Source organism: Mobula hypostoma, chromosome 6, assembly GCF_963921235.1.
Source record: "Mobula hypostoma chromosome 6, sMobHyp1.1, whole genome shotgun sequence".
Lineage (NCBI taxonomy): Eukaryota > Metazoa > Chordata > Chondrichthyes > Myliobatiformes > Myliobatidae > Mobula > Mobula hypostoma.
Window position 1 is genome coordinate 178,831,696 of NC_086102.1, and position 12,820 is coordinate 178,844,515.

Sequence of the window (12,820 nt, forward strand, 5' to 3'; positions counted from 1 at the left end):
AACGACAGATGATATGGCATCGGTTGTAGACTGGTTCTGTAGGTAAGCATATTGGTGAGTGTCCAGTGTGGCAGGAATGGAAGTTTTAGTATGTGCCATTACCAGACTTTCAAAGCACAAGGTGATTGCCATCAGTGCCACTGGGAGTTCATTTCTGAAGATGTAGAGCTCTCTGGTACAGGGATGATGGTGGCTGATTTAAAGCACGTGGGACCAGCATCCTGGATAACTGAAGTGTTGAAGATGCCCGTGAAGACATCAGTGAGCTGGGGTGCACACTCCCTGAGTTCTTGGCATGGGATGTTGTCTGGCCCAGCTGCCTTATGGGAGTTGACTCTCTGCAGAGTTCTTCTCATGTCTGCTGCTGTTATAGAGAGTGGCTGCTCACCTAGAAGAGGGGTAGCTTTTGTGGCTGGTATTGTATTGTAGGCTTCGAAGCATACATAGAAGTTTGGAAAGTCAGGGAGGGAGATGTCATTGGCACAGTTGACACCGTTTTTCCTTGCCTGGTCAGTAATGCCTTTGATGCTCAGCCAGATATGCTGGGGATCATTCTTGGATAGGTGTTCCTGAATTTTTTGATTATAGGTTGTCTTTCTCCTGTTGATGCATTTGGTGACATACCAAATCTGCTCACATTCCTAATGAAGTAGAGCCTCTGCTGTGCCTTCTTCATGACTGTGTCAATGTGTTTGGCTCAGGATAGATCCTCTAAGACATGGAAGGAAAGTCATGCTTGACTTATCTCCTTGAGGTGTGACTGGTAAAATGGATAAGAGGGAAACCAGTGGTGGTCTGTTGAGATTTTTAAAAAGGTTTCAATGATATCCCACACAGGAGGTTGGAACATATGCAATTACACGTGCAGGTTCAGGAACAGTTATTGCCTCTCAACCATCAGGCTTTGAACTTGAGATGTCAGAATGGGAATGGGGATTCGAATGAAAATGGTTGGCCACCAGGACATCCTGCTTGTTGTGGATGGAGCAAAGGTGCTCATTATAAAATGCTGAATTCTCTTTTCTCTACTCCTTTGGAAATATTTCTAATATCATAAGCCCCTCCCAAAGGTATAGTTTCCAATCCTGAGCCTGGAGATTTTGTGCCATATACTTTGACTCAATTATGAATTCTATACTGCTGAAAGAAGGAGGCAATCCAGTCAGTTGCCATTTAACGTGTGCTCTTATTTCTAGTTGCTTTCACTCTCCCAAAGGTAGATCATTACTATTATTAACACTGATTTGCACATGCTACCTGCATCCCTATTCTACTGCTCTGTCTTTGTCAACCTCATGTCCTCTTCAACTAAAGACTATTAACTTCCAGCTGCACTAACACATTCATCCTCAGCCCTGTCTCAGTCTATCTGCCACTGTCATCTATACTATTGTTACTTCCAGTCTCCACTATTTTAATGCTTTCTTGGTCAGTCTTCTCATTACTATTCTGATGATTTAAGTTCATCCAAAATTCTATAGTTCTGCTCAACAGTTCTCTATTTGCAGATCTACAATGAAACTCGGTTGTTTTTAATAAGTATAACATCATGTGCAAATTCTGCCATAAGTATATCTTCAACTACAACAACCTATTATCTTGTAAGTCACACTGAAATTCCCATTGACATCCTTATCTTGAAAGCTTGCCTTCAAATTTGACCTCTTTGAACAAGATTTAATCCATCTCCTGCTTATATCTGTGAAGTAACATTGAATATGTTACCCCATTAGAGATCCCAATGAAGAAACTGTCATTAAACATTCCTGAAATCTTTCGTTCTCTTTAGTAATAGCTTTTGTTGTTATAAGAATGGAAATTGCATTCCTTATTTCCAAATCCAAATCCTCAAATGTATTGAGAATAAACTTAGACTTTGCACTGACATCTAGGAAAATTAATTTGTGCAAGGTTTCCATTAGCAAGGTCTCTCATTCTATTTTAAAAAGATATTCTATCTCAAAAACTATTAGATTCATTTAGCAGCAATTACTAGAAGCAGTGTTATTAAGTTCCATCATATAATACTAGCTATCCTGCTCTAGTCGCATGTATCTTCTCAGCTTTGACCTTAGAAAGCAGCTCTTAAAGGGTCACACCACAAAGCAAGCAGCACTTTTTCAACTTCTGAAGAATATTTCAAGGAATGATTGAAGATGATAATATCATCTTTCCTTTGGTATCATGCAGTCTGTACAGAATAGTGTGTGCAACAGGAATCCTTCTCATGCAGAGACATTTCTGGCAGAAATCTCTACAAATTAGCTATCCTTCCAGTGCAGTCAACAGCTCCTTCCAGCTCTGAGTACAAAATTGCAATAACCAAAACTTGAAGGCTCCCCATCGTTATGGTTGAGATTAAAACAAAACTCTACAATGCGTCAGTGGGCAGCAAAACTTGATCTCCTGTCAGAGGTAACAGTTCAGACTTCTCAGAGGGCAAGTGATTTTGAAAGTTGTCCGGGTTCCTGTGTAAGCTTGTGGTTGAGCTTTTGTGATCACACGTGCCAGGAATGACTTCCCTTATAGACATTATTCAGAAGTGTTGATAATACCTAACCAGTTTTGTATCCATGGTATTAAAGTCCCTTTTATCCCATGGACTTCAATATTAAAGATAAATATAGTTTGCGTCATTTTATCAGTTATCTTTCTCGGAGTTCACATCAACTGCATTACTCCATCGACACTCTGTTGCTTCAACCAGAATCTCCATCAGGTTTGTTATTACTGTTTTACATAGAAACCATAGAAACTACAGCACAGAAACAGGCCTTTTGGCCCTTCTTGGCTGTGCCGAACCATTTTCTGCCTAGTCCCACTGACCTGCACACAGATCATATCCCCCTATACACCTCCCATCCATGTATCTGTCCAATTTAATCTTAAATGTTAAAAAAGAACTCGAACTTACCACCTCGTCTGGCAGCTCATTCCACGCTCCCACCACTCCTTGTGTGAAGAAGCCCCCGCTAATGTTCCCTTTAAACTTTTCCCCGCTCACCCTTAACCCATGTCCTCTGGTTTATTTCTCCCCTTGCCTCAGTGGAGAAAGCTTGCTTGCATTCACTCTATCTATACCCATCATAATTTTATATACCTCTATCAAATCTCCCCTCATTCTTCTAAATGACGTGAAAAATGTTGAAACTCTGTGAAAGTAGAATGACATGACTTATCTTTAACAAATCTATGCTGGCTTTCTTACATCAAACCACACTTACCAAGATGATTGCGAATATTGTCCCTGACTACTCCTTCAGCATCAGAATCAGGTTTATTATTACTGTACTGACGTATGTCGTGAACTTTGTTGTTTTCTGGCAGTACAGTGCAATACATAAAATATACTAAACATTACAATAAGAAAAATATATAAAAGAAAATTTGAAATGTAATGTAAAAATAGAGCAAAATCATGCGCTAGTGTTCCTGGGTTCAGGAACGTTCAGAAATCTGAATGGTAGAAGGGAAGAAGCTGCTGATAAAATCTTGAAAGTGTGCCTCTGTTGGTAGTAATGAGAAGAGGGCAGATCCTGGGTGGTGGGGATTCTTAATGATAGGTGCTGCCTTTTTAAGGCATCACCTTTTGAAAATGCAACACACATAAAAGTTGCTGGTGAACGCAGCAGGCCAGGCAGCATCTCTAGGAAGAGGTGCAGTCAACGTTTCAAGCCGAGACCCTTCGTCAGGACTAACTGAAAGAAGAGCTAGTAAGGGATTTGAAAGTGGGAAGGGGAGGGGAGATCTGAAATGGCCACACATTTTAATTCCACGTCCCATTCCCATTCTGATATGTCTATCACGGCCTCCTCTACTGTAAAGATGAAGCCACGCTCAGGTTGGAGGAACAACACCTTATATTCCGTCTCGATAGCCTCCAACCTGATGGCATGAACATTGACTTCTCAAACTTCCGCTAATGCCCCACTTCCCCCTCGTACCCCATCTGTTATTTATTTATATACACACATTCTTTTTCTCTCTCTCCTTTTTCTCCCTCTATCCCTCTCACTATACCCCTTGCCCATCCTCTGGGCTTTCCCCCCTCCCCCTTTTCTTTCTCCCTAGGCCTCCTGTCCCATGATCCTCTCATATCCCCTTTGCCAATCACCTGTCCAGCTCTTGACTCCATCCATCCCCTTCCAGTCTTCTCCTATTATTTTGGATCTCCCCCTCCCCGTCCCACTTTCAAATCTCTTACTAGCCCTTCTTTCAGTTAGTCCTGACGAAGGGTCTCGGCCCGAAACGTCGACTGTACCTCTTCCTAGAGGTGCTGCCTGGCCTGCTGCGTTCACCAGCAACTTTTATGTGTGTTGCTTGAATTTCCAGCATCTGCAGATTTCCTCGTGTTTGACCTTTTGAAAATGTCCTCAATGGAGGGGGTGGGGGTCTAGTGCCTATGATGAAGCTGGCTGAGTTTACAACTCTCTGCAGCTTTTTCTAATCCAGTGTAAAGGCTCCTCCATTCCAGATGGTGATGCAACCAGCTAGAATGCTCTCCACAGTATAGACTGAATCTCTTCAAAGTCGTAATAGAATATAGCCACTGCTGTGCCTTCTCGGTAATTGCATTAATATGTTTGGCCCAGGATAGGTCCTCAGAGACGTTGACACCCAGGAACTTGAAGTTGCTCACCTCTCCACTGCTGGCCCCTCAGTGAGGATTGGTGTGTGTTCCATCGGCTTCACCTTCCTGAAGTAGACAATCAATTCCTTAGTATTACTGAGCTGAGTGCAAGGTTGTTGTTGTGGCAGCATTCAACCAGTCGATCTACCTTAAACATGAGAAAATCTGCAGATGCTGGAAAGAAAGAAATAATAGTAATAAATAAATAAACAATAAATACTGAGAACATGAGGGTGTCCTTGAAAGTGAGTCCATAGCTTATGTGAACATTTCAATGATGGGCAAGTGAAGTTGAGTGAAGTTATCCCCTTTGGTTCAAGAAGGTTGAGGGGTAATAACTCTTTTTGAAACTGGTGGTGTGAGGACTATTGTACCTTCTTCCTGATGATGGATGCTGCTTTCCTGTGACAGTGTTTCATGCAGAGGCAATGTGCTCAATGGTTGGGAGAGCTTTACCTATAATGTTCTAGGCTGTATTCATTACTTTTCGTAATGTTAACGTATAAGAAAATCCTGCAACCTAAGCAGGGTAACTTCCTAAGAGATGTAAAATAAATGTTTAATATCATTTTAGCATGATTTTTGTCTTTTAAAATATTCCAATATATTGGAAAATAATTTATAGGCCATGATTTCCAGCCATTCTCCAATGCAAAAAAAAACATTGATTTAACAGCCAGTCATAAACACAAGAAATTCTGCCTATGCTGGATATCCAAAGCGACACACACAAAATGCTGGAGAAAATCAGCAGTTTGACAGCATCTATGATAATGAATAACCAGTCAACATTTCAGGCTGAGACCCTTCTTCAGGACTGAAAAGGAAGGGGGAAGGCACCAGGATAAAAATAATAAAATAATAAAAAGGGGAAGGGAAGGGGGCTTGCTGGAAGTTGATAGGTGAAGCCAAGTGGGTGGGAAAGGTAATGAGCTGGAGAAGAAGGAATCTGATAGGAGAGGGGAGTGGACCACAGGAGAAAGGGAAGGAAATGGGGCACCAGAGGGAGGCGATAGGCAGGTGAGAAGAGGTAAGAGGCCAGCCTACTCACCTGCCTATCATCTCTCCTTCATGCCCCTCCCCCTGGCCCATGTACTTCTAAACATCTGCAGATTTTATCATATGTTAGATATTTTGATTGTTTACATGTAAATAACATGAGACATAATTGATTAGAGTTGCCCAACTTTTTTTCCCCTTCGCTTCAAAGAAGTTTATCATTGGTTTGAACTTTAATTGATATGTTTAATATTTTGGAGAAAAAATCTTTTTCAAGAACATTTCACATGCTCCTCCTTTATAGACTCTTGTAAAAAGCCATCAAAATACAAGGAATTTTAACTCCTTACATGTAAAATGAGAGGATGGAATTACTACCCAACAAGCGAGGAACATTATTTTACTGATGGTATACCTTACTTGGGTAACCTTAATTCTGCAGCAGTCTGTGCTTAGTTAAAGGTTTATTGAAAGCGTTCCCTTTCATGCACTTGAAGGCGGATTAGTTGCAGACATGAGCAATAAATTGTAATGCTCCACTTATGAAGTCAATGTTAGTAATGGTTTAATGAGCACAGTACATTCATCATCACCCTGATGTGCATAATACTCCAACACTGTCAAACTGACCATTTAACTGTAATGCAAACATCAATCTTCACACCAAACAAAAGGAATTCTGCAGATGCTGGAAATTCAAGCAACACACATAAAAGTTGCTGGTGAACGCAGCAGGCCAGGCAGCATCTCTAGGAAGAGGTGCTGCCTGGCCTGCTGCATTCACCAGCAACTTTTATGTGTGTTGCTTGAATCTTCACACCAACTTAGTTTGCACATGCATATAAGATGAGTTGTAGAATACACCTTCTGGTGCTACTTGGACTCGTCTTCAGTGATGAACCCGGGGTCATAGGGTGTTTAGGGTCTATAGTCATCAGTCACCCTCACCCGGTCGACCCAGCCAGGGGTGATCAGCCCCTGACTTGTGTCCAAGTGGTGCACTAATCCACGGATCCCCCCATCGGATCCACAGCCACCGCGAGGCCTTTTCAGCATCCTCCAGAATGTTCTTGGTGGCTCTTCTGCACTGCAGTCCTTTAACTCCAAGGAGTTTTAGAGTCCACTGTAATGAATGGCCAGCAAAGCCCTGGCACCCAACTTCGACTGGCTCACAGCGAGCTCTCCAGCCATTGCTCCAGCGTACTGCAATAAGATCTGTGTATTTAGCCCTCCTCCGCTCGTTGGCTTCTTCAATCCGGTCTTCCCAGGGGACAGTAAGTTCCAGCATGACCACTTGCTTTGTAGACTCCGATATTGCCACCATGCCCGGGTGAAGCGGAGTGGCTGCGATGTTCTCTGGGAACTCGAGCTGGCTCCCGAGGTCGACTCGGAGCTGCCAGTCTCGTGCAGTGGCAAGAAGCCCTCTCGAGGAGCTAGGCCAATGTCGAGCCTTCTCCCCCACTCTTATAAAGATGATGGACTGTTTGGGAGCATGCTGATCTGTGCTGTCTTGAATCGCTGTGCTGATTGCGTCCGCTATAGACCTTAAGACTTGGTCATGGCACCAGTGGTATTGCCCTTCCCCCAACGCCTTCGGGCAGCAACTTATGATAAGCTCCAAGGTGCCCCTCTTCAGGAACAGTTGGCATGCTGGAGTGTTTGCCATGCCCCACCTGTGCAGGTTGGCCGGGTTTGGGAGAACGTCATAGACTGATTGGATGAGAAACTTGATGCGCAACGGTTCGGCTCTCCAGCGCTCTGTCCAGTTGAACTTGCGAGGTTCCGCATGCTCCCATCTGGTCCAGGTGCCTTGTTTGTAAATGCCGGCCATCTTGCTGTGTTGTTCTTCCTCCACTTCTGCTCGTATCTCATCCTGAATCAGTTGACGCTTCTCCTTTCCACGGGTTTTGTCGTAACGTGGTTTGGGAAAACAGCTCAGTCCTGCCCGCCCCACCACTACAGTACCCACCAAAATGTTGTGCTGCAGCCGTGCCTCCGCTCTGTCAACAGCTTCCTGTGCCTGCCACTTCCTTCTGGTCTTTATGCGGAGTCCTGCCAAAATGACTTTAACATCAGAGGAGTCTCAGTTCATCATAACCTCTGTGGTTCGAGTGATTTTGGATTCCTCTGATAGGCCGCTGATGTGGAGCTGCAGCTTGGTGGAATGCCCATTCAGGGCAATGCAGCTTAAAGTCCGGGGGAGCCCCAGCCACCTCCGGAGAAACTGACTGATGGTCTTCTCCAGAGCCTCCACTGTTGACATTGGCAACTTGTAGACTAGAAGGGGCCAGAGTAGCCTTGCCAGGACTCCGTGTTGGTACATCCAGGCTTTGAATTTTCCTGGAAGCCCTGATTTGTCAATCGCGGTGATCCAGGTTATCAAGTTGCTCCTGGTTTGTTGAAGCGCGGCTGTGTCCTTCAGGGAACTGTCAAAGATCTTGCCCAGGCTCTTGACTGGTTTTTCTGTCACCGTTGGAATATGGATCCCTCCCAGGGGTAAAGCAGAACTGGTCGGCCACTCTTCCCTTCTTCAGGACCAGAGACCTGGACCTGACTGGTTTAAAGCTCATCCTTGCCCTTGAGATGAGCCGTTCCATCCCTTGAAGGAGCCACCTGCACCCAGGGATGGATGTTACCATCACTGTTAGGTCGTCCATGAACGCTCTTACTGGGGGCTGCTGAGTACCAGATCTAGACATGGGGCCTCGACATTCCACCTCCACTGACTTGACAATCATGTTCATGGCCAATGAGAAGAGTGACACCAAGATTGTGCAGCCAGTGATTATGCCCTTCATCAGCCAATGCCAGGTAGATGTTAGTGACCCTGAGGAGACTCTCAACCTGAAGTTGCTGTAATAGCCCAGAATGAGGGTTCCGATCATCTCTGGAACATGGTGTCTTGTCAGTGCTGTTTCAACGAGCTCGTGTGGGATGGATCCATAGGCATTGGTTAGGTCTAGCCAGAGTGCTGCAAGGTCCCCTTTGTTCTCCCTTCCCTCCCGGATCAGCTGGGTCACCACTCCTGTGAGCTTTAGGCATCCAGGTACTCCTGGGACTCCCACATTGTGTACTGAGGTGTCTACGTATCTATTCTTCAAGAGGAACTCAGTTAAACGTTGGGCCACAATCTTGAAGAAGATCTTCCCTTCAACGCTAAGCAGCGAGATGATAAAAAACTGCTTGATCTTGCTTGAATCCTCTTCTTTTGCTATCCAAACACCCTCCGCGTGCCTCCACTGAGCAGCCACCTTTCCCCTCCGCCAGATCACCTCTAAGATCTTCCAAAGTCTCACAAGGAGCCTTGGGCCCAGCATGTAGACTTTGCAAGGCACTCCACTAGGACCAGGGGCGGAACTTGCTCTTGCTGCTTTGACTGCCTCTTTGAGCTCCTTCAGGGTGGGCTCAGAGATGTTGAATTGGGTCACCGGTTCTGGAGGTGTCACCAGTGCCTCACACAGGGTACTGCTCTTTCAAGGTGTCACTGAAAATGATACTGAGATGATGGTTTATCTCCTCTACAGAACAAGTGAGGTGGCCACCTCGCTTCTGTCCTAGTATCCTCTTGGTGAAGCCAGAGGGATTGGTACTGAAAGCACTGCGCTTTCGGGCCCTCTCCTTGCCCTTCCTTCGGTGCCTCTCAGCCCGCTTGAGTGTGATGAGCCTTCTCTTTATGATATCTGTGAGGTCTGACAGGGCAGTTTTCTCCTCCTCCTTGGCCAACTTAAATTGGCACTTCAGAGATTTGAGTTCTTGTCTCAGCTGGCTGATCTTCAGTTCCCGCCGGTTTGGTCTTGCTGGATTACTTGTTCCATGCTTTTCCTTGACGCCAAACCGTTCTGAGCCTATGCTCATTATGAGGGTGCACATAGTCCGGAGCTTCTGGTCAGCATTGCCCTTCGATATCGCCTCCAGAATCTTGTCTACATCCTCATCCAACTGGAGCCACTCCTTCTTGTTAGCGGCAGGCCACTTCACCTGACGCTGTTCCGACTTTCTGCTCATTGGGGGGGACTTGCGTTGCTTGGAAGTTCCAGGCACCGTGGGGTGTCTCCAGACCTGGCTCCATCTCCGTCTGACCAGGTTCTGTAGTCAGCACCACAGAATTTGTAGTACTAACTACTGCTCCTGTGCGTTGCTTCACTTGTTCCCTCCTCAAGCAGGCCATCTTTGTCTGGTGGATCTTCAGACCTCTCAGGTTTTTGCACACCTTGCTGCAGATACAGACTATGCTCATAGTCAATTGTCCGTTTGCTGGACTCATTGCCAATAGGTTCGTCTGATTGGGATGCTCATCCTTCCCCCCCGCCCCCCACCTCCGGCATCCCTGGGGGTATGTTTCAGAAGGGTTCTTCGTAGCTTGTTCGGGTGCTCCCTCACAGGAGCTGCAGTTCGGGGTGCGAGCCCTTGCTGCCCTGCCCGGTTTGCCGGCTTTCTGCGCTGTCTGCTGTCTCTCCAGCCGTCACTATTCTACTCATGGTTGTCATCCAGACTTTCACAGAGGTCACAGGCTGAGCCAGATGTGGTAGTTGTAGAATACACCTTCTGGTGCTACTTGGACGCGTCATCTCTTTCAATACTTTTATTAGTTTCAAAGTATAAGAATACAGAGTACAAGAAGGTATAAATTATAGATCAAGAAAAGATCAAATAATGCCAGATACATTATATTAGATTCACACTTGCAATTACACTACCCTATATTCATGTAAATTAAATTAAATCGTAATATCAAAATGTAATAATTTTATTATACAGAAAAAAAAATCTAAACCTACTACCAAGATCAAAGCTGTTTGGTAAAGAAAGAAAAAAGGGAAAAAAGATCCTTATCATAAAGTGATATATGTTATTAGCCACCATCTGTACTTTAACAGCAAGTCAAAGGTTTTGAAAATAGTTCAAAAATGGTCCCCGCAATATTTGAAAGTCTTGGCTAGATTCAGAAATTAAACAATGGATCTTCTCTAAATTTAAGCATGACATAACATCACGTAACCATTGAGCGTGAGTAGGCAAAACGACATCCTTCCATTTAAACAGGATCGCCCTCCTAGCGATAAGAGAAGTGAACACCAAAACGTGCAAATCAGGTGTCTCCAAAATAAAATATTTTCCTCCAACAATACCAAATAGGGAGGTCAAGGGGTTAGGCTTAAAATTTACCTTAAAGAGTACCGAGGAAGTTTGGAATACTTCCTTCCAATATCTTTCAAGACTCGGACATGTCCAAAACATGTGAATTAATGAAGCTTCTCCATTGTTACATCTATCACAAAAGGGAGATATATCCGAATAAAAATGAGATAGCTTATCCTTAGTCATATGAGCACTATGGACCACTTTAAATCATAAGAGGGAGTGGCAGGCACATAACAAAGAAATGTTAACCAATTTAAAAATTTCATTCCAAGTTTCCTCAGAAATAGAAGTCTGTAAATCTTGTTCCCTGAGATTTTTAATTTTGTCAAAAGAAACATTTCTCATTCCCAACAACATGCCATAAGTATTGGATATTGAACCATGATGAAAGGATTTCAAATTAGAAATTACATCTAATAAGTCCTTATCAGGACTATTAGGAAATGTATATAATTGGGAACACAGGAAGTCTCTAATTTGTAGATATCGGAAAAAGTGGATTTTTAGTAAGCTATATTTAGCTGACAATTGCTCAAACGAAAGGAGACTTCCTCGAACAAACAAATCCTGGAAGCATTTAATACCCAATCTATCCCATTCTTTAAACACTCGATCGGTCATAGAGGGTTTAAAAAATAATTAGAAAAAATGGGACTTGAAAGAGAAAATCCCATTAAACCAAAATATTTTCTAAATTGTACCCAGATCATCAAAGTATGTTTAACTACCAAATTATCAGTTAATTTACTTAAGGATAAAGGAAGTGAGGATCCAAGAAGAGAAATGATAGAAAATTTATTAACAGAGTTAGCTTCTAAAGAAACCCATATCGGACAGTGCTCACGGTTAATATAATATGACCAAAACACAAGATTTTGTATATTGACTGCCCAATAATAAAACCTAAAGTTTGGTAAATCTAAACCTCCATTCTTTTTAGCTTTTTGAAGATGAAATTTATTTAGTCGAGAATGTTTATTTTTCCATATATAAGAAGATACAATAGAATCAAGAAAGTCAAAAGAAGGATTTAGGAATAAAAATGGGTAAGGCCTGAAGACGGTATATAATTGTAGGTAAAATATTCATTTTAATAGAGTTAATTCGGCCAATCAATGATAACGAAAAGGGCGAACAGTTTGACAGTGCCCTTTTTACATAATTCAGAAGGGTAAGAAAATTTTCTTTAAGTAGGTGTTTATAATTCTTAGTAATTGTTACACCCAAATAGGTAAATTGATTTCTTACAGTTTTAAAAGGAAGGTTAGTATTAATTGATACCAAATTATTCAAAGGAAAAAGTTCACTCTTACGTAAATTCAGTTTATATCCTGAAAACTGGCAAAAGCAGAGAGTAAAGAAAGTGCAGGAGGTAACGAAGTCTCGACATTAGAAATAAAAAACAATTAGAAATAATAAGCAAAACTTTATGGATAGTACCTCTCCTTAAAATACCAATAATATCATTAGATTCTTGAGAAGCAATGGCTAAGGGTCTAAAGCCAGATCAAAGAGCAAAGGACTAAAGGGACAACCTTGTCTGGTTCCACGTTGAAGTTTAACAGTTTTGGAACTGGAGCAGAGGGAGATAAATAAAGTAATTTAATCCATTGAATAAAATCGGGCCCAAAATTAACCTTTTTCTAAGGTTTTAAATAAATAATTCCATTCAACCCGATTGAAAGCCTTCTCAGCGTCTAAAGATATCACACATTCTGATATCTCCTTAGAAGGAGAATAAATAAAATTTAATAAGCGACAAGTATTAAAGTGGGAATATTAATTTTTAATAAATCCAGTCTGACCATCAGAAATGATAGATGGTAAAATATTTTCAATCTTACAGGCCAAAACTTTGAATAGAATTTTAGTATCAACATTAAGTAAGGAAATTGGTCTGTGTGAAGAGCATTCATATAACCATATAACAATTACAGCACGGAAACAGGCCATCTCGGCCCTTCTAGTCCGTGCCGAACACTTAGTCTCACCTAGTCCCACCGACCTGCACTCAGCCCATAACCCTCCATTCCTTTCCTGTCCATATAG

At 42.8% G+C, this 12,820-nt stretch overlaps 1 pseudogene; it reads right to left on the bottom strand.

Moving 5' to 3' along the window:
- Positions 1–6,563: 6,563 nt before the first annotated feature.
- Positions 6,564–9,499, bottom strand: LOC134348798 (uncharacterized; annotated as a pseudogene).
- Between the last annotated feature and the right edge of the window lie 3,321 nt (positions 9,500–12,820).